General features: G+C 40.4%; 1 pseudogene; it reads left to right on the forward strand.

The window, feature by feature from the left end:
* Positions 1 to 16,883: 16,883 nt before the first annotated feature.
* LOC108924995 (urea transporter 2-like) lies at positions 16,884 to 19,153 on the forward strand (annotated as a pseudogene).
* The last annotated feature ends 302 nt before the right edge of the window (positions 19,154 to 19,455 follow it).

The following is a 19,455-nucleotide window of genomic DNA, read 5'->3' on the forward strand; positions in this document are numbered from 1 at the left end:
CCAAAACAGACAGCTTGGGGTGACTCAGACATGACAGCCTTGATCTATGAGTCATGAACTGCCTCCAGGAAAAAGCAGCACAGCCTGTGATCACGTCAGAAATAATGTGATTTTTTTAGAGTAGAAACACAACACTCGGGCAAACAGAAGGGAGAGTTTTGTTCATTCCACAAGTTGCTACAGTACCGAGTTGAAATCGGACATCTTTTATAGAAGATATCCTTTGTAGAATCTTTTCTCAAAGGCTTCAGACAGCATGGATTAGTGGTCCAGGTACCGGTTACATGGATTTGCACTTGCTTAATGTGTAGTTATGGTATGAGACTACTCTTATTCCGGTACTTAGCCTAATCTTTCAACCAAACTTTAGAGCTATATTACTGTGGCGAGTCAATTCAAGAGCTGAGTTGTAGGGTACAGCAGTAGAGCCCTTGTTAGGATAGCCAGCCTACCTTCACATTATAGGGCCATGTCTTTAAGCTCTGTTCCATCTGTTCTTCCTCATTTCTGTGAAAGGCCTGATGGATAAAGGGCTGTTCATCCAAACCATGTTGGCTGTAGGTTATTGTCCAGTGTACCTTACTTCCCTTCACATGTCTGCTTTTAATCCTATTAGAGAATGTAACGGTAGAGGTTATGACAGGTCTTGAATTAGCTCCAAGTCAATTGTTCCCTTTCTGCCTTATCTTTCGCTCCCACCAACAAGTGAAATGAAATGAATCCGCAATTCCTCACAGAGTTAATGAATTTACAGGTTAGGGTCAGGGTTAATTAATGAACTACAGTGGATTTTATGCAGCACCCTAGCTTTTTTGTTGACTTGTAGAAAGCAGTGGACTCATTGATGGAGATGCAGCCCCGGTTGCTAGAATGTCAGAGACCTTCTTCTGGAATCACATGACATTAACTCTTGATGTGCAGACAATATTATTATTTTGCATTCAACTAAAATATTATAAATATACATTGTAATTGGAGCATTACAAGAGATAATTAGTTTTTATCTCTTTAGTCAATTTAAATAACCTCCTTGATCTGTTTAGCCATCTTATGTAGAAGTTTCTGAATTTTCTTTACAGTTTAGTTTTTATTAACAGAATTGACAGCATATTATAATGCACACACATACACACATATTTTCAGAACCGCTTGTCCCATACGGGGTCACGGGGAACCGGAGCCTAACCCAGCAACTCAGGGCGCAAGGCTGGAGGGGGAGGGGACACACCCAGGATGGGACGCCAGGCATATTATAATGTTGCCTCTGAAAAGCTATCAATTAAAGCTGAGGGACTCCCAGTTAGTTTTAATGGGTGAATTAGTACAGTATCCTGCCATGAGTCCTCCTGCCCCTTCATGTTTACAAGGTCCCGATATCAACCCTGGTGGCATTTCAGAGGAAATGAGCTGCTACCTCCGCAGGCTGCTTGGTCTGACTCGAAGCTTGAGCAGCATTGCCTTCTATGGGCAGAGAAACAAGGTAAAGTTACTCTTTAGGAGCTTAGAGGAACAGTTTATGGTAATGCAGATGAGGGAAGCAGCACTGGTGTACAGGTAAAGAAAGGAAGGAAGTGGAGTGCGCCAACAGTGCAGCTGACACAGTCCTGACTTTCGCACAGTATGGTGTTGGGCACAGTGGCTTCTGGAAGAGCTGGTTTGGGCAGTGTTTCATCAGGGTGATACTGCAAGGTCCAGGGGAAGGACAGGTGTGAACTGATATAAGAGGAGATGCATGCAGCAATGGCGGGAGAATGGTTGGCTAGGATGTTAATGATGCAGCAGGAGCAGAGAGCATATAAAGTCTCATGTAGAGAGCTCTAGAGAGCAGACCCTCACTGCATTAAGTTTATGATCCGCACAGTTTACGATGTGCTGTTTAGCCCATCCAACCTCTACAGCTGGGGAACAAATGATTCTCCATCATGCCCATTATTTTCAGGGAGAGCATCATTGGAGCATGTCCTCAGCAGTTTCTCAAGAGCACAGAGTGAGAGCTGATGTAGCTGGTGTCGTGACCAGGTGCTCAATGCTGTGGCAGAGTCTATCACTGTGGGGAGAGTACACAGCACAACCTGGCGGCCAGCAAAGTGGGCGATAAATTTGTTAGGAAACGTGAAGGAACAAAATCAGCACCTGGGACTAGATCAGGGTTCATAGTGATGGTGCAATTGATGGTTGACTTAGGAAGACAGCTGTAGTTTCTAGCTGCTATCACAGAGACATCTGAGATCAGACATTGTGTTGTTCTCAGAAGCTTATAACCAAGTCATCTTGCTGGAGCTTAAGTTTTTGATGGGAAGACCTGATGGTGGACACACACAGACACACACAATCTCTACAACCGCTTGACCCATGCAGGGTCGCGGTAAACCGGAGCCTAACCTGGCAACACAGGGTGAAAGGCTGGAGGGGGAGGGGACACATCCAGGACATGACACAAGGCACCCCAAGCAGGACTCGAACCCTAGACCCACCACAGCTCCGGCCAAACCGACTGTACCTCCGCACCCCGCCAATGGAAGAGACTAATGAAAAAAGATGGCAAAGCATGAGGAACTGGTAGATCAATGCCACCCTAAAGGCTGGAGGGCAACATGTGTGTCCACCAAAGTAGGCTGCAGTGGCTTTGTAGGGAAGTGTTTGCATAGGGTCTATAGTATGTTGGGTATCACAGGCAGCCAGAGGAAACAGGTCAGGAGAGTTGCTGAGACTCTGGAGAGAACATCTAGATGGTTGTGAATCAGGAGAGGTGAGTCATGGCTTCAAGGTAGCGCTACCTGAACACAATCTGCGGTCTGATCAACCCTGGTCGGGTAGCCTGGATGATGGTGTCTGATGATGAAAGACATGAAACATCCCATGAGCCCAAGTTACATCATGGATTATGTGCCCAGGTGCATCGCATGATATGTGATATAAAAAATAAAGGAATTGCTTGTGAATGTTGAGGTTATTTTCCTGCAATGGTTTGCGTGGCGACATGAATGGACTGATGGTGCTTTCTGGCAAACCCTCTGTGTTATAAATGATGTTTCAGATGCAGACCCTGAAAGTATTTCTGGAACTGTTCCCACTGCCAGATGTTTTTCCAGTTTGGGCCCTAGCAACCCAGTCATCTGAAAGACTACACCACGGATTTTTCTGAGGCCTCTGCAGTCTCACTGGATTGTAATAATTGGGGTGCAGCCTGAGAAATGATTTTTGTACCATCCCATCCCTGTGCGTTCACTTTTTTTCAGCGCCTGAGTGCTGTTGCATCTAATGAAGCCTCACAGATGGCATTCTTAACTTTTTGACATTCAGCTCGAGTGTGCTTCACGCAGACAGCTGTGCATCAGTGCGGCATTGGCAAGGACTGTTGTTTTACACACTAATTATTATTACTGCACAGATTTAAGGGATATGCGGATGTATGCTAGAACTGTAGCTTTTAGTTGGTTAGCGGTTCGTAGTCGGTGCTTCTAAACAGCAAATTAGATTAAATGTGAGTGCTTTAATCAGATTTCTGAAAAAATCTTCCATTTAAAAGATAATGCGGAAATCAAGTTTGTAGTACTTCTAAAATAAAGGCGAAACGAAATAAATTTTAAATGTTCAAAAATGTGAATTAAAAGAGAATTTACATTAGAGAAGGTTTTCATCAGTTGTACATTCTAAAGTTATGAATTAAAATACATTTCTGAAACTTTAATGCCTCCATGGAAGTTGGAAATAACAGTAATATTTTTTGCAGGACTCAAGCCTGTCTTAGACATATATCGAAATGGAGAACTATAACTAAAACACTCCACTGCAAGGGCCACAGTGTGAGACAAATTCTAGCACATTATTATTTTAAACCTCTTTAAAATCAACCAAAGCAGTGAACAGCGACTTATTATTCCATGACAGTTCGGCCCTCTAATTGGCTTCGTGTTTTTTTCTTCCTTTTTTCCCCCAAAATTACATCCACCCCCATCATCACATTGATATGCAAATACAGTATGAATCAGCCTTGCCGAAAATTGCTACAGAAAATATGACACTTTATTCTGTATAATCTCATCCCTGCTCCTTTCCCACTCAGTGCCGCTTCTGCCCAGCCCACAGCAGTCCATCTGCATGCCTTATCTGTCAAGAGATGTGAAGAATCCTCTCTTTTTTCATGGAAATGGATCGAGAAAGGACGCCTTGGATGCCATAGCAACGGTGTGAGTTTTGACAGTGCGGTGGGTGACCGCTGTCATTCGCAGCAGCACCTGCTCCTCAATTACTTTTTTAAAATATAAAAACAGGTTAAGGAAGAGTCATTCTGCAGCTTTTCAGCTTACTGAGGGCAGCATATGAAATGTCCATAAATGTACACTGATGTTGAATATGGTACATTATTACAGGCAAGAGCAATACGTTGCATATATTATTATATAAGTAGCATTTAAATAAAAATTCTTATGCGTAAGATGCATCCCCAAAATGTATAGTGAGTCGCATTAGCCTGAAGATTACGGGTTTGTTCCAGGAGGGCCCCGACTCTCGTTCCCTTAAGGAAAGAACTTCACCTAAATTGCTGCAGCATGAAAGGATAAAATGGTTGCTTTAGATAAATTTGTCAGCTAAGCCACTGTAATTTTTAAAGGGTAATGAATTGTTATGACTGTTCTCTAAAGCAACTGCAAAATATTGATCTAACCATATTTAATACTTGTTTCAAATTACGTGTTTCCTTTTCTTGGTTTCGCATACACAGAAAGACAAGTGCGATCTGTGAGTTTTATGAGCACTCTGCTCTGGTTGTCATGGAGACGATCATATTTTTCCACTCTCTTTACAGCAGTGGATGATGCATCTACATTTCAGATCTTAAACTGTGTTAGTTTTATTTCTAACCCAAAACCTACAGTTGTGAAAACCATCACTATGTTTTTTCTCCACTTCAGAGCCTTTTACTCCATGAATATATCATCAATATCAGGAAGCTGTTCACAAAAGAATTTATCTCTGCTGCAGGTTCACAGTATTTTTGCAAATTCACTGGCTCAGTAAGGCAATTAATTCTCTAATCAATCGGTATATTGAGTCATTACCATACTACCTAGTTATCTGAAGGCTGGATCAACGAAATAAATGCATAAATAAATAGAGCCATACATGATAAATACTGAAAATCATCTTTGCATTAAATTTCAATTTACAATCTCATATCACTGATTCCACCTTCTGAAACATAATAATTTCACAGGAATTACATTATATTGCATAATATTGATAAGTTACTATTTATCAAAGTAATATGAAATAATACTGTGTTTGTCAATCTGTACATAGCAAAATATTGCTAATTAATGCAAAATAGTAACAACTTTAACAGTGAAGACTGAATTATGTTTGTCCATTTAGTTCATTGAAATTAATACAGTTAGTCATAATAAGATAAATTAATTTTACAATTAGGCTTGACAAAGCCTTTATTTTATAACTGCTGGTCCTTGGCTTCTTGCAAAAGCTGTTTGCTTCAACTTGTATAAAACAGTATACACAAAGTTAATTGAGAAATTAAGCTATAGTATTCCATCTATTCAAAGAAGTGAATGTTTGACTGTGTTTACATTTACGTTTATTCATTTTGTAGAGATGCTTCTCTACAAAGCAGCGTACATCTCAAAGAAAATTACAGTGAGTGCATTACATCAACACAAGGACTAGAGCACCTTAACATTAACATCACACACACATCATCGGAAATCGCTTGTCCCATATGGGGTCGCGGGGAGCCGGAGCTTAACCCGGCAACACAGGGCAAAGGGCTGGAGGGGGAGGGGACACACCCAGGATGGGACGCCAATCCGTTGCAAGGTACCCCAAGGGGAACTCGAACCCCAGCCCTACCGGAGAGCAGGACCTAGGCCAACCCACTGCGCCACCGCACCCCCCTCAACATGAACATATTGTGTTTTATTATTGTAGTGGTTCAAGGTATTTACTTGTTTTTAACAATTTGAGTCCTGTTTGATATATCATACTGTCCCACACTGACACAGGCGTATTGACCGTAAAATAGCAATCATTTACATATGTATTTAGGGAGAGTAAGATGTAAATTACACATTTCACAAAACAACTGCATGCATGACACAACAGGTTCATGTACTGAAAGCATGCAGGCTGTATGATTCACATGTTGCTTTTATTCTTTTTTATGTAACTTGGAATAAATGGATTGATTTAACGCAACTATTTCTGTTTTTCTGAATGCTCAATAGGCTTATGCAATTTGACAGTTGCATAATAATTTATACTGGTATTATGTAACATACCCGGCTCATTGTGATCATTCTGGTGAATTATTTTGTGTTCTTTACCTTGCCAAATGAGACAACTCAATCTTTTGTTAGTCTGCCAAGTAAACAATCATATTTTCTCTTGCCTTGCACCTCAGTTCCCTGTGTCACCAAGAGCAGTGTTTATATGTAATTATGTATTGTACGAGGCCTTCAAAGCAGTTTGGACTCTTGCTGGTACTGGCAGAAAATGCCCTTAAATGGTTAAACAAAGAGCAGACGTGAAACTGCTGTTTTTCTTATGACACAGATGTAAAGAGAGAACATTCTTGTTGCTGCAAGAGTTGTATAACAGGAGCCCTTACTGACCTCTTAAATGTGCAGAATGGTCAGAAACATGGAAAATCACAGAACCATTTTCACAACATCTGGAATTCAGTTGCTGTAGAGAGTTGGACATGTGCCAGCACCTCTTTGAAATTTGACAGAATCCTATTTCCTTCATTACTGTAACTGTTACTTTGGTCTGTTTGACAGAAAAGCTGGAAATATGTCATTCTCGAACATAAATTTAAATTAATTGTCCGTTATTAAACACGTGTTCACAGTTATGTCAAAGACGCCTAAGTTAACATACGTGCCATAACTCAAAATTTTTCCTAGATTCTCATATTGTATTTGGAGAAAATAAAAACATATGCCTCTATAGCTGTATTTATGTCGTTATTACTAATTTATCTGGAACAGTTTTGTAGAGGTTAATGTCAAGCATCTTTGCCTCCTCAAACCCTGTCAAGCTATCTTCTATGTCAAAACCTCAGAAACAGGACAACCTGGCCTCGAGAACTATTGCTTAGCTAGTTGTATGGGGTTAACATATGACCAGCGCAAGCTGAGATTTTCCGAGTCAAGTTTTCTTTCCAGTAATTCTGCTCAGAAATCCATAATTACTCGACAGGGCTGTTAGCAGCCGTGACAGCGCTCAGCCCAAATCCCACTGGCACCAGCTCTTTGTGTTAGTCATACATACAGTAAAATACTCTAGATTGCCCATGTCTCTTTAAAGTTGCAGGGAGTTGCTTCCCACTTACCAAAAAGGAATCATTTTTAATCTTAGAAATCATACTCTCAGTATTACGATTCCTCTGATAGAGAATACACAGGTCAAAACCCCCAAATCTCGATTTGTCACCAATCAGCTAAACTACTTGAGGCAAAATCCTGACACTTATTGACTGCACCTGAAAAATTATGGGTTTGGGTTATTCAATCTACACAATTAACATCTACTCCTTTTTTTTTTTGCTTTATCAAGTGCACACCATCAGAAAGAAGAGAATCCCACTTAGGGGAGGACTGTTGGATGTGGCAGCACCAGCAGTGATAACCAAAGCCATACACTCATCTACTGTTACACTCTCTGCTGAAACTGCACCACCTCACATCGTCTCTGAGCAGCAGAAGATAACAGCAAAAAGAGAAAAATGGAGAACAAAACTATTTAATCTACACCTTGAAAGATCACATCTCCTTCCTAATAGAAGAGAGTGAAGTTCTAAGATGAGTGACATGTAAAGACAGTTAAAAATTAAATAAGACTGGATGCAGTCAATGAGGTGGTGAAGATGTGAATGTGAGCAAAGTACACGGGAATCAGACTAACAGGAGTTCAGGTCCTATCAGTACCACCGTATTACCCCACACAGCCCTGGTGAGCACCAGGGATGACTCTGGGAGGTCATCCCTGGTGCTCACCAGGTAAGGTCTGTGTTCCCTTTGTGGCTCTGTAACTTGTTTCTGAATAGGTTACATCCATTTTTCCTGAAAGTACAGCTGCTCAAACATCCTTTCAGAGCAGCTATCTTATTATTGTTTTTGATATTATGCCCTTGTCTCCCATACCCCACTGGCTCAGCAAAAGTTTGTATTTCACCCAAAACATTTTTAATTTGTTGTTTTCAAACAATGAGAGTGCTAATAACAGAGATGAAGATTTACATCATTGTTGCCTGCATGGAGTCAAACCAGTGATGTATTAAACATATTTTTTAAACTGCAATAATAATTACATTAAATATGAATGTTTAATGTAATGGGGGGTGTGGTGGCGCAGCGGGTTTGGCCGGGGCCTGCTCTCCGGTGGGTCTGGGGTTTGAGTCCCGCTTGGGGTGCCCTGTGATGGGTTGGTGACCTGTCCCGGGTGTGTCCCCTCCCCCTCCAACCTTGCGCCCTCTGTTGCCAGGTTAGGGTCCGGCTCCCTGCGACCGCGTATTGGACAAGCGGTTTCAGACAGTGTGTGTGTGTTGAATGTAATTTATTGAATAAATGTGAAAGTTAACTGAATATCTTTATACATTAAAAAGTCAAACACAAATGTAAAAATATGAATTATTGAAGTATATGTGTGCCAAAATGTCAAGCCTGTCAACATTTTTCATCTCAAAAAGCCTCGAAACTGTCTTCCTGTAAACTTCATTCAAAAATTGCTTCATGTTGGGATGACCCTGTATCACTTGTTATGACGATCCCTTGTGATCGCTAATGATCCAAAAAATGTCTTTCTGTTCACACTAGGCCAGTATAACCAGTCAATTAGATTTTTTTGTTCGTATGGTTCGTGGAAAATAGAGAGGAAACAGAGAAAGGTGGCTGTTCTGAACACAAGTTTTCTAGTTTATCCTATCAGTAACTCTTTACTGCTAGTCAAGAGAAATGTTTTATATTTGAAATATTATTGACAAGCTCTTTCTAACATTAAATAAAATACATTATTGAACATTCTATTTCCCACTATTCCACTTATCTGCTACAAGGTAATAGATATGCTAAATTGGCTTTTGTATAAAAGTATCTTTACAAGAGCCCTTGTAAAGCGTCAGTATAACATTAATACTATGTATTTTATTGTGGAATTAAATTTAATATCTTTTCTGTGTATTTTAGAAAGTTGGGTAATGTTCTTTTTTCATGCGCCAGTACTGCACTAATAAGAAAAATTTGAAAACTCATCTGCTTAACCTACATATTCATGTCTCATAGTGTGTTCTTTAATAACAGTGACTGACCTGAGTATTTGCTCATATCTACAAACACAGCAAAAGCAATGTATTTAATTGGACTGAAAAATTGCACAAACTGCAAATCTGTTCCCTTTGCGCAGCATAACCACCTTTTTATTTGGCCTATAAAAGAAACAGTGAAAACTTCTTATGTGAAATTTGCATGCACTGTATCTCATTGTATCTTGAAACTGCCATTGACAGCACCTACATTCAAATTATAGCATCACAGTTTTAGGCTCACAGGTAGGAACAGGGTTGCAAGCTCTACAGTGCCTTCATAAACTGTCTAAGTAGTACTTTGTGGTGCCGTACACTTATGTAAGAATGGATTGAGTTGATTTTTTTGCCATCAACTGACATTCAGGACCCTGTAATGACAAAGGGAAAACACAATTTTTTTAAACATTTTTTTGCAGATTTATTAAAAATAAAAAAACTTAAATTCCTCGTTTATGTAAGCATTCAGCTTCTTTACTCTGATACTCCAAAATAAGCTCAGATTGATCATATTTCTTTTGAACATCTCTGAGTTTTCTTTAAAACTTGATGGTAGCCTATCTATTGCAAATTCACATGAGTGGACATGACTTAGAAAAGCACACATCTGTCTGTCTTAGATCCTAAAGTTCATTAGGCATGGTAGAGTTCAAATCAAGTCATGAAATTTGAGAAATTCTCTATATACTTCCAAAGTAAAATTGCATACAGTAATTTCATAGATTTGGAAACAGGTATAAAAAATTTGCAGTCGAAGGCTCCTATGCGCATAGTAGCCTCCACCATGAGCATGGGAGGTGCAAGAGAACATGGCTTCGATCACCACTCAGTCTGTGTGGAGTTTCATGTTCTTCCCATGTCTGTGTGGGTTACCTCCAAGTGCTCCAATTTCTTCCCACAGTCCAAAAAACATGCATTTCAGGTGAATTGGTGCTATAAATTGCCCTTAACATGTGAATGGATGAATGACTGTATCTAAGTGGCTACCAAGGTGTACCCCGCCAGCCTTGCACCCGGTGCTTCCAGGAGAGGCTCCGGATCATTGAGATCCCGTTCAGGACAGAACAGTTTTTGAAACTGTAGGGATGGATAAGCATTAGTCAGTGAGATTCAGAGTTTCTGTGTACAGATAGACAAACCTGCCAGAAGGACAACCATCTCTGCAGCATTCTATCAATCAGACCTCTGTTGATTCTGGCAGGGCTAGACAGAAGTTTGCCAAATGCCACTTACAGGATTCTGAGAGACAAAAATGGAACTTAATGCCAAATGCCATGTCTGGCAAAACAAAGTACCACTCATCACCTGCTTAATACCATCTGTACGGTCAGTCATGGTGGTGGCAGCATCATGACAGAGAGGTTCTTGAAGAAAATGTGCTCTAAATCACACAACCTTGGACTAGGGTGCACATTCTCCTTTCAGCAGGCAATTATGTGAAGCACACAGTCAAGACAACACTGGAATGGCTTTGGAACAAGTCACTGAATGTCCTGAATGTCAAACCCTGGAATTGAACACTATAGAAAATCAGTGGAAAGAGCTGAAGATTGCAGTTCACCAACACCCCCCATCCAGCTTTAGAGAGCTTGAGAGGATCTTCCAGAAAGAATGGGAGAAACTGCCAATATCCAGGTGTGCAAAACTGGTAGAAGCTTATCCAAGAAGACTCACAGCTGTAACTGCTGTTAAAGGTAGTCCTACAAAATACTGAATAAAGGGGCTGAATGCTTATGTAAATGAGAGATTTTAGTTGTTTAGTTTTAATAAATTTGCTAAAATTCCTAAACACATGTTTTCACTTTGCCATTATAGGATATTATATATCAGCTGATGGCAAAAAAGAATCAACCAACCAACCACTTGTCCCGAGCAGGATCACGACGAGCCGGAGCCATCCCGGCAACACAGGGCGCAAGGCCGAAGGGGGAGGGGACACACCTTGGACGGGACACCAGTCCACCAAAAGGCACCCCAAGCAGGACTTGAAGCCCAGACCTGCCACACAGCAGGCACCAGCCAAACCCGCCACACCACCATGTCCCCCAGAAAAAGAATCAGTTCAATTCATTTCTAGAACACAACAAACTTTAGGGACTATGGAGGGGACTGAATACTTTCTGAAGACAATGTCTGGGCAAAGTTCGCACATTTTCCATCATGCAGGACTTATTTAGGTGTTCCCTGTTGTCCAAAAACATGAATTTGTGCTTTTAAACTTACCTTTGTGTGTGAGTCTATTCTAATTAATGGTCTATGTAGAGTCTGAGAATGCATCTGATGCTTCTGTGCTTGGATCACAAGGTTACTAATGGATGATAATGAATGAATGAATGAATGAATGAATGAAACTAAAAATTCCTAATCAAAAGCTTTTCCCAAGCTTTCTAAATGAATCACACTTGTAGATCACATGAAAGGAACAGCCTGCTCACATTGAACAATATTACATAATAAACCTGTGGGTGGCAAATTAAAATAAATGATAAACTGACAAGGACAGGAAAATACTTTTGGTCTGTTAATGGTAAAATTTACTCATCTGATTCCTGGGGGCTATACAATGAATGGAAGATGCTGTGTGAAATAACAAAAACATCAAAAACTACTGTGAAGGATATTCATTAGTACATCTCATGCAGAGAGAGTTTATTTTAAATATTTAATTTTTGTTTCTTGTTTTAACTGAGCTCAGTGGCATTCACAGGACTGCTTGTGCTTTACCCCAGAGCAAATGTGACATCTTTATCATTTTCTCTGACATCAACCATCAGTTTTCCAGGCTAAAAAAAATCTCATTCCCTGCTGCCAGCTGAGGTCTTTTACAAACATCATTACCAATTCTGTTCCATGGAGAATCAACATCTCAGTGAATTTCAGTGAACAGATGACATTTTTGCTGCCAATCATCTGGTGTTTTCTGCAGCAGCATAGACAGAAGATGATGTTATTCAACAGATTTCTCTGACGAAGGGTGAGGTAACCTGTAAAACTGAATATATTTATTTGCACTTTAAACATGTATTACACAAGAGATCATTTTGCAGCTCCCTAAACAGTATTAGGATTGTTACTGTAATGGGTGTTTGAATGATATAAGAAAGCATAAATACATTATTTTACAAAATCAAAAGAGATTCTTCATTACAAACTATAGGAATGCATCTGCATCAATCACCATGTGGCAAATTTCTATTAAAAGAGTGACAAATTGGATTTTATAAATCTGGCAGTGCCACTAAGAAAGCATTTTCAGGTGTTTTGTGCTGGTCTGCTGCTTTCATCCAGTAATATTTTTAACATTGTACACGGTTGGGAATTTTTTCCTGCAGCAGCTCACAATTAAAGCCATGCTCGAGGAAGCTTGGAAAAGAGGGAGTGGAATCTGAAGAAAAAGAATTCTAGTTAGAAATCAATGCTAGCTATGCCACCAATGTCAAAAAATCTGCATGCAGCATACATACATACACACATACATAAATCCTTCAGTGGCAAGATAGCAATTCTAGTGGAATTTCCAGGTTATCATGAAATGTGTAGACTCCCATGATAAAGTAGACCCATTTTTTCGTTGTTTTGATAAAGGTAACTTATCAAAACATTTACTGTGAGCTAGCTGAAATACAGATCTAGAAATCCAGCCGAGAACTTCAGCGATATGATATGAATTCAGATATTATGGAAATTTTTGACCAGTCATACAAAAAAATTGACAGGTTTCACACCGATTTTTGGATGATTCAAAATCCTTCATATATTTTAGCTCCAATAGTTAGAACAGAAGGGGGGGGCTCGGTGGTGCAGCGGCCTTGGCCGGGTTCTACCCTGTAGTGGGTCTGGGGTTTGAGACCTGCTTGGGGTGCCTTGCAATGGAATGGCGTCCCGTCCTGGGTGTGTCCCTGCGCCCTGTGCTGCTGGGTTAGCCTCCGGTTTGCCGCAACCCCGCTTGGGGCTATCGGTTTCAGACAGTGTGTGTGTGTAGTCAGAACAGTGCTTGAATAAAGTTTTGTGAAATATTTTTTCTTTTTTCCAATAAGAAAGAAGAGAGAGCAGTCCACCCTCTTTCTAACTGGGTTTGTAACACATGACAGACAAGCTGTACAACTACTCACACCATTCCTGGTAACCCAATTCGTTTCCGGTGAACCTCAATCTGATGAATACATACATGAAACCCTAACAGCAGTGTTAAACATCTGAACACTTGATGTTTGTAGAGAATAAATTTTTTTTACATGTTAACATGGAATTCAGTCCTAAACTGGTTAAATCATTATGGTGTTATGCATAAGAAAGGCATTCGCTGTAGTGTAGCAGCTTTCAATGCAGTTGTTTTGTAAGCGGAAGGTTGTAGGTTCGAATCCCAGCCCTGCTGTAGTGTCCTTGGTCAAGGTATTGCACGTGCGTAAGTTGACACAGGATGCCCTGTCCTATGAATGGCGTGTGAAGTTGGTTATTTGACAGTATTAGTTGCCTTGTACAAAGGCAGCAGCGAAATAGACTGTTAAAGGTCTGTTTTGCAGCTTTGACTTCACTGCAGCTCAACTGTGTCTGAGCGGAGCTGTGTTCCCCCAGTGTGTGGGTTCCTAAAGAGCTGATGGCTCAAATACAGTGAGTTTTCAGTACCTTCAACATGTTTTCTGGACTTTATACCCTGAGTTGCTGCCACATTCATTGTCGCAAACTGGACTTCAAGATTCATGAAGTGAAGATTCATTCCCAGAAGGATTCAGTGCTGCTAAGATCATTTCTAATCACTGATATGAGAGAGGGATATCCCATATTTGCTAGAGTAGAGCTGTACTTTATGATCACTCTTGTTTACTTCAGAGACAGTGCAAAACACATTTGTTCAGGATCTCAACAAAGACAGTACTCTACTAAACTCTGGTGGTAACACTTAAAAATGACACTTTCAGGAGTTGGATCAGAGTTTTTCTTTCAGGCTCTTATTTGGTGATATACTTAAACAAAGAGACAAATAATTGTGATCATGTTTTTAAACATACACAATGAAAGTCTGATTTTAAGTCTTTATTCAAGTTTAGTATTAATTTATCATTAATATGTAAAGTCTTGCATTAGCGAGTAATTTTCTTGAAGTTTTTTTTTTTTTTAAGCAAAGCAGGGTAAACCCCTGTAGAATGAGTTGGTCATCTCAGTGAAACCTTAGCATAAATTACAGTCATATAATGAAGGATGTCTCTGCAAGAAAAACACTAATATGATATACAGTATGTATAAATGTATTGGGGGTGCGGTGGTGCAGTGGGTTGGACCACAGTCTTGCTCTCCGGAGGGTCTGGGGTTCGAGTCCTGCTTGGGTCGCCTTGTGCCAGACTGGCGTCCCGTCCTGGGTGTGTCCTTTCTGCCCTGTATTACTGGGTAGGCTCTGGTTCCCTGTGACCCCGTATGGGACAAGTGGTTCTGAAAATGTGTGTGTGTATAAATGTTGAAGTGACAACATATTTTGAACAGTTCAATAATTTCAAAATGTAGAACCAATACAGCAAGGTCTGTGTAATAGGAAGGAAACCAAGAATTCCTGCCTGGCATCTTTTCAATGTATCGTCTCGTGTTCTTGGCTTCCAAACATAGGAGAATATAATAGAAAAATAGAACTACTGCACATTAATATGGAGGTACTTTACAGCAAAAAGGATTTTTAAAAAACCAACCAGCAAGTCAGAATTAAATAGAGACCATTCCCTATTCTTGATTTTAAAGTCACACACATTGTCAAAGACTTTCCCCATAATGTCCATGTAAGATCCTGGTGAAAAAAAAAATCTAACTTGTGATAATACATCTTATAAATTGCGCAAGTGCTGCACTATTTAATCATTATAGAACAAGTTAAAGATTGCTGCACTTACTTGTACAGGGAAAGTCCCAGAAGTCATAAATCCAGATTTAAGGCCTAGGGCTTACAAAAGAAAGAACCGAATTAACATTAATTTTACAGTTACTAAACTTTTAAAATGTCTAGGGGCTTATTAAACCTTGAATAATGCAAAATATTATACAGTGAATTTACTTGTGTGTGAATTCAGAAGCAAAGAATGAACTGTGTGCCTTTTGCGTTTCAGTGATGTCTCAGCTTATCTGCTTCATCTTCGGGTCCTTTCCACATGAAGTGATGGACCCCAAGACTGACAATTTTCTCACAATCTGACATGACCATCTGAAATGCGCTTGCATTCCAATTTTTTCTTCTACAAGATGACTGTTTCGCAGTTTCCTTTTTACAAAGTGAACAGATGAAAGAAGGATTAGATGTAGCTCAGAGATACAGGTCTGTGTAGGACTCCTGGGGATTTTAGTACATGAGATATATTGTACATCCAATTCATTTGCCCATCAATTCAGAAGTATGGGTTAAACTGCATGCCCTTTTTAACTGAAGTAATGAAGACTACTGACCTTCAGCGGTCCTCAAGTTTCCTAGTGCTTTCTAAATTAAATGATCAATTGACAGAGCGGAGCATTTGAATTAGAACTACACTACAGCAGGTGGAGGCAACCAGTTTTTGTCCTGGCCATATCTGTGACTAGTGGCTATATGTGTGCCCAGTGAACAACAGAAATGGGCATACTAGTATAAAAAAGTTACATACTAGTACATTCTAGTATTCAGGGGGTGTGGTGGCACAGCGGGTTTGTCTAGGTTGTGCTCTTTGGTGGGTTTGGGGGTCGAGTCCTGCTTGGGGTGCCTTGTGACGGACTGGTGTCCTGTCCTGGGTGTGTCCCCTCCCCCTCCGGCCTTACGCCCTGTGTGCCAGGTTAGGCTCCGGTTCCCCATGGGGCGAGTGGTTCGAATGGACAGACATTCTAGTATAAAAAATGTTTTAAAAGTTACAGAGCTTATAACATTCAAAATCAAATAAATGATGAATACTGGATTCTTGCAGTGAAATATTGTCCACTAAACATCTACATTTATTTACTTAGCAGATACTTTTCTCCAAAGCATCTTCTAATGAACTCTACGTAGTGTTATCAGCCCACACACCTTATTCACTGCGGTGACTTACGCTGCTAGGTACACTACTTACACTGGGTCATTCATCCATACATCAGTGGAACACACTCTCTCTGTCACTCACACACTATGGGGGAACCTGAACAGCATGTCTTTGGACTGTGGAAGGAAACCGGAGCACCTGGAGTAAACCCACACAGACATGGGGAGGACATGCAAACTCCACATAGACTGAGTGGGGATCAAACCCCTGTCCTTTCACACCACCCAGGTGTTGTGAGACAACAGCACTACTCACTGTGCCACTGTGTCATCGATCTACAAATCATGTGGTGAAGTACACTTGTATAGTAACCCAAAAATGTTTGGAAATATTTCCGACATGATAATTTGGTTCACCTAAATTGAGTTGGCCACGGATGTTCATGAAAAGGGTTAGTGTTAGCTCTGCCTTACAGCTAGTGGTCTGCGTAGTGCTTGAACATCCACGAGCAGCATGCAGACCACAACTTGTTTCCAACAGGAGAGGCATGGTTCCGAAGACTATTGTCTTTCATCTGGAGATATGAAGAATTTGGGGAACTGATGAAAAGTGAGACCAGTATAAATGCTGTACTTTGTTTTACATGCCAAAGTTAAAGCAATAAAAAGAACATCGAACCAACTGGCCACGGCCATATAGAGGGTAAACCATGACAAATACCTCACTTTAAAATGTAGGGCAGTTTTTCCTCCTTCAGCTTCTGGACTGGGTCTTGTGTGACACAGCTCAGGTTGTGTTCATTAATACCCCCTTATTATCTATGGGGGACTGATTGTGCCGAACCACTGGTGGGCACTGAGCAGATTCACAGGTGTCCTTTTCTCTACTCTGTCTGCTCTCAGTCTCAGACAAAGCAGATATTGTATGTGAACCAAATGGAGCAGCTTTGCTTCTTCAGTGATTTAAAAAAAATTAGTTTTTGTGTAATGGCAGAATATTAATTTAGCTTTTGTAAAATCAATTTAAAACTATGCTAAACAAATATTTGTGATATAGTTAAAAGAATCATTCTGGTGAAAACAGTAAGGGCAGTACAGTGGCTAGTGTTGTTGCCTCGCAGAACCTGCGTGGTGTGAGAGAATGTGGGTTTGATACCTGCTCAGGTTGCACGGAGCCTGCATGTCCTCCCACATTCCAAAAACATCCAGGTCAGGTGAATTGGTGTCTTTACAATGTCCTTAGTGTATGGCTACCCTGCCATGGACTGGTGCCCCATCCAGGGTGTACCCCCCTTAGCCTTGCACCCAATGCTTTCTAGATCAATGCCACTTTGCTAAGGACAAAGCACTTTAATAATTACATTTAGCTGGCACTTTTCTCCAAAGCAGCTTACAGTGTTTAGGTTACAATTATTTACCCATTTAGACAGCTGGGTAATTTTACCGGAGCAATTGAGGGTAAGTACCTTGCTCAAGGGTATTATAGCCAGAGGTGAGGCTAGAACCTACAACCTGTTCTAACCACTACACTACAGGCTATCCGTAGTTATTGAAATTGGATGCATAGAAAACAATCTTGCTTTTATTTTGCAATACAGTAATATAATATTTTTTCTAATAATATTTTGTTTGTTTTACTTTGTTGTGAATATTATACAGTGTACTCCTTTCTAAATCAGGTAAGCCATAGCTGCTGGTTTGTATGGCTACAATGTGATCCTTGTTGGTCTTGTAACGGCAGTATTCTCCATTAAGGTTTCTTTTACTTTCAAATATCTTCATGTCAGTGACATGGTGAGTGTTTTTTACCTATTTTGACATTGGTTTTTTCAGCGTTGGGCTGGGTGATGAGCTGTGCTACCCAGTTAAATAAAGGATATTTAGTCACTGTTCCTGTTAAGATAAGAAACAGATGATCATCAATTTAAAATCATAATATTTTATGTACTGTACGCTTGCATACCTCTTGTGTGGTCTGAAAGAGAAAGAAAGATTAAATCTCTGCATGTTTTCTTTTTCACAGTCCAATAGCTTCAAGTGCCTTGGCCTTGGTTAACAGCCAATGGGACCTACCAGCTTTCACCCTACTGTTCAGCATTTTTGTTTCCATTCACATTGTGGCCACTGACCACTACAGCCACCACTTTCGCAGGTCCTAAGTGAACCCAGGTCCTCCCCCTCTTATCACCTGGTCCAAGCTGGAGGTGGCACTGGTAAGTATCATTCCAATCAAACTGCAGTTGTCTTTTTTCAACAAAAGAGATTTATCAAAAATTCTTCTCTATTAACTATTAAAGTTTTATTGATCCTTTCTTTTCAGATAAGTCTTTTGTCTATGTATCATTGAAGCACAGCATAAGCATGAACCATGTCAGAGTCAGAAGTCAGAACTGTTAATAAGTTTATCTTCTGTTTGGCTTTATTTAGCTTTTCCATGCCGTTCCTGTTGGTACTGGACAAGTGTATGGATGTGACAGTCCATGGACGGGAGCAATAATCATCATTGCTTTGTTTATGTCACCCTATTATTTGCCTCCATGCACTGATTGGTTGTTACAATCAATTATTACCACCCATTTTCTTGTTCTGGTAGAATAAAAATGTATTCAGTTAGATCTAATCATCTGATATCAGAGCGGTCTAAAATGGTGAGAATGTCCAGTAATGTATGTCCATAGTTCCAGGTTGAAAAGATGAGCTCCACTCACCGAGCCTGGACTCAGCAAACTCTAACAGTTTGGTGCACCCGCATGCACCTGGCTCTTCTGTCTCTCACCCTCACCTTCCTGCTGATCACCACGGAAACCAAAACCATGCACAAGCTGCCTCTTGCAAAGGGTTCCTATCTTGAGGAGAACCAACGCTATTTCTGAAAAATGAGAAAAAACCTGAGTGGTGAAATCCCACAGCTGGATGAAGGGATTCTATGTAAGGAGAAAAATGAGACACTGCTGGAAGAAACAGACCTGGGTCTGGAGGTTGGTCGGTGTTCAAAACAGAATAAGGTTTGTAATGCTGATCTTTGCAGTGGACCAGACAAGGACAGCACCATGTAGCCAGGACTAGAATGCAGATGTACTAACAGCTGTGACAGTTCTGAATTTCAGAAAGGAGAAACTGTAAGTAGCTTGAATAGAGAAAGATGTCAGAAGTATTAAGGAAAATGGAGTTAAGT

The sequence above is a fragment of the Scleropages formosus genome, chromosome 6 (genome assembly GCF_900964775.1).
Source record: "Scleropages formosus chromosome 6, fSclFor1.1, whole genome shotgun sequence".
Taxonomy (NCBI): Eukaryota; Metazoa; Chordata; class Actinopteri; order Osteoglossiformes; family Osteoglossidae; genus Scleropages; species Scleropages formosus.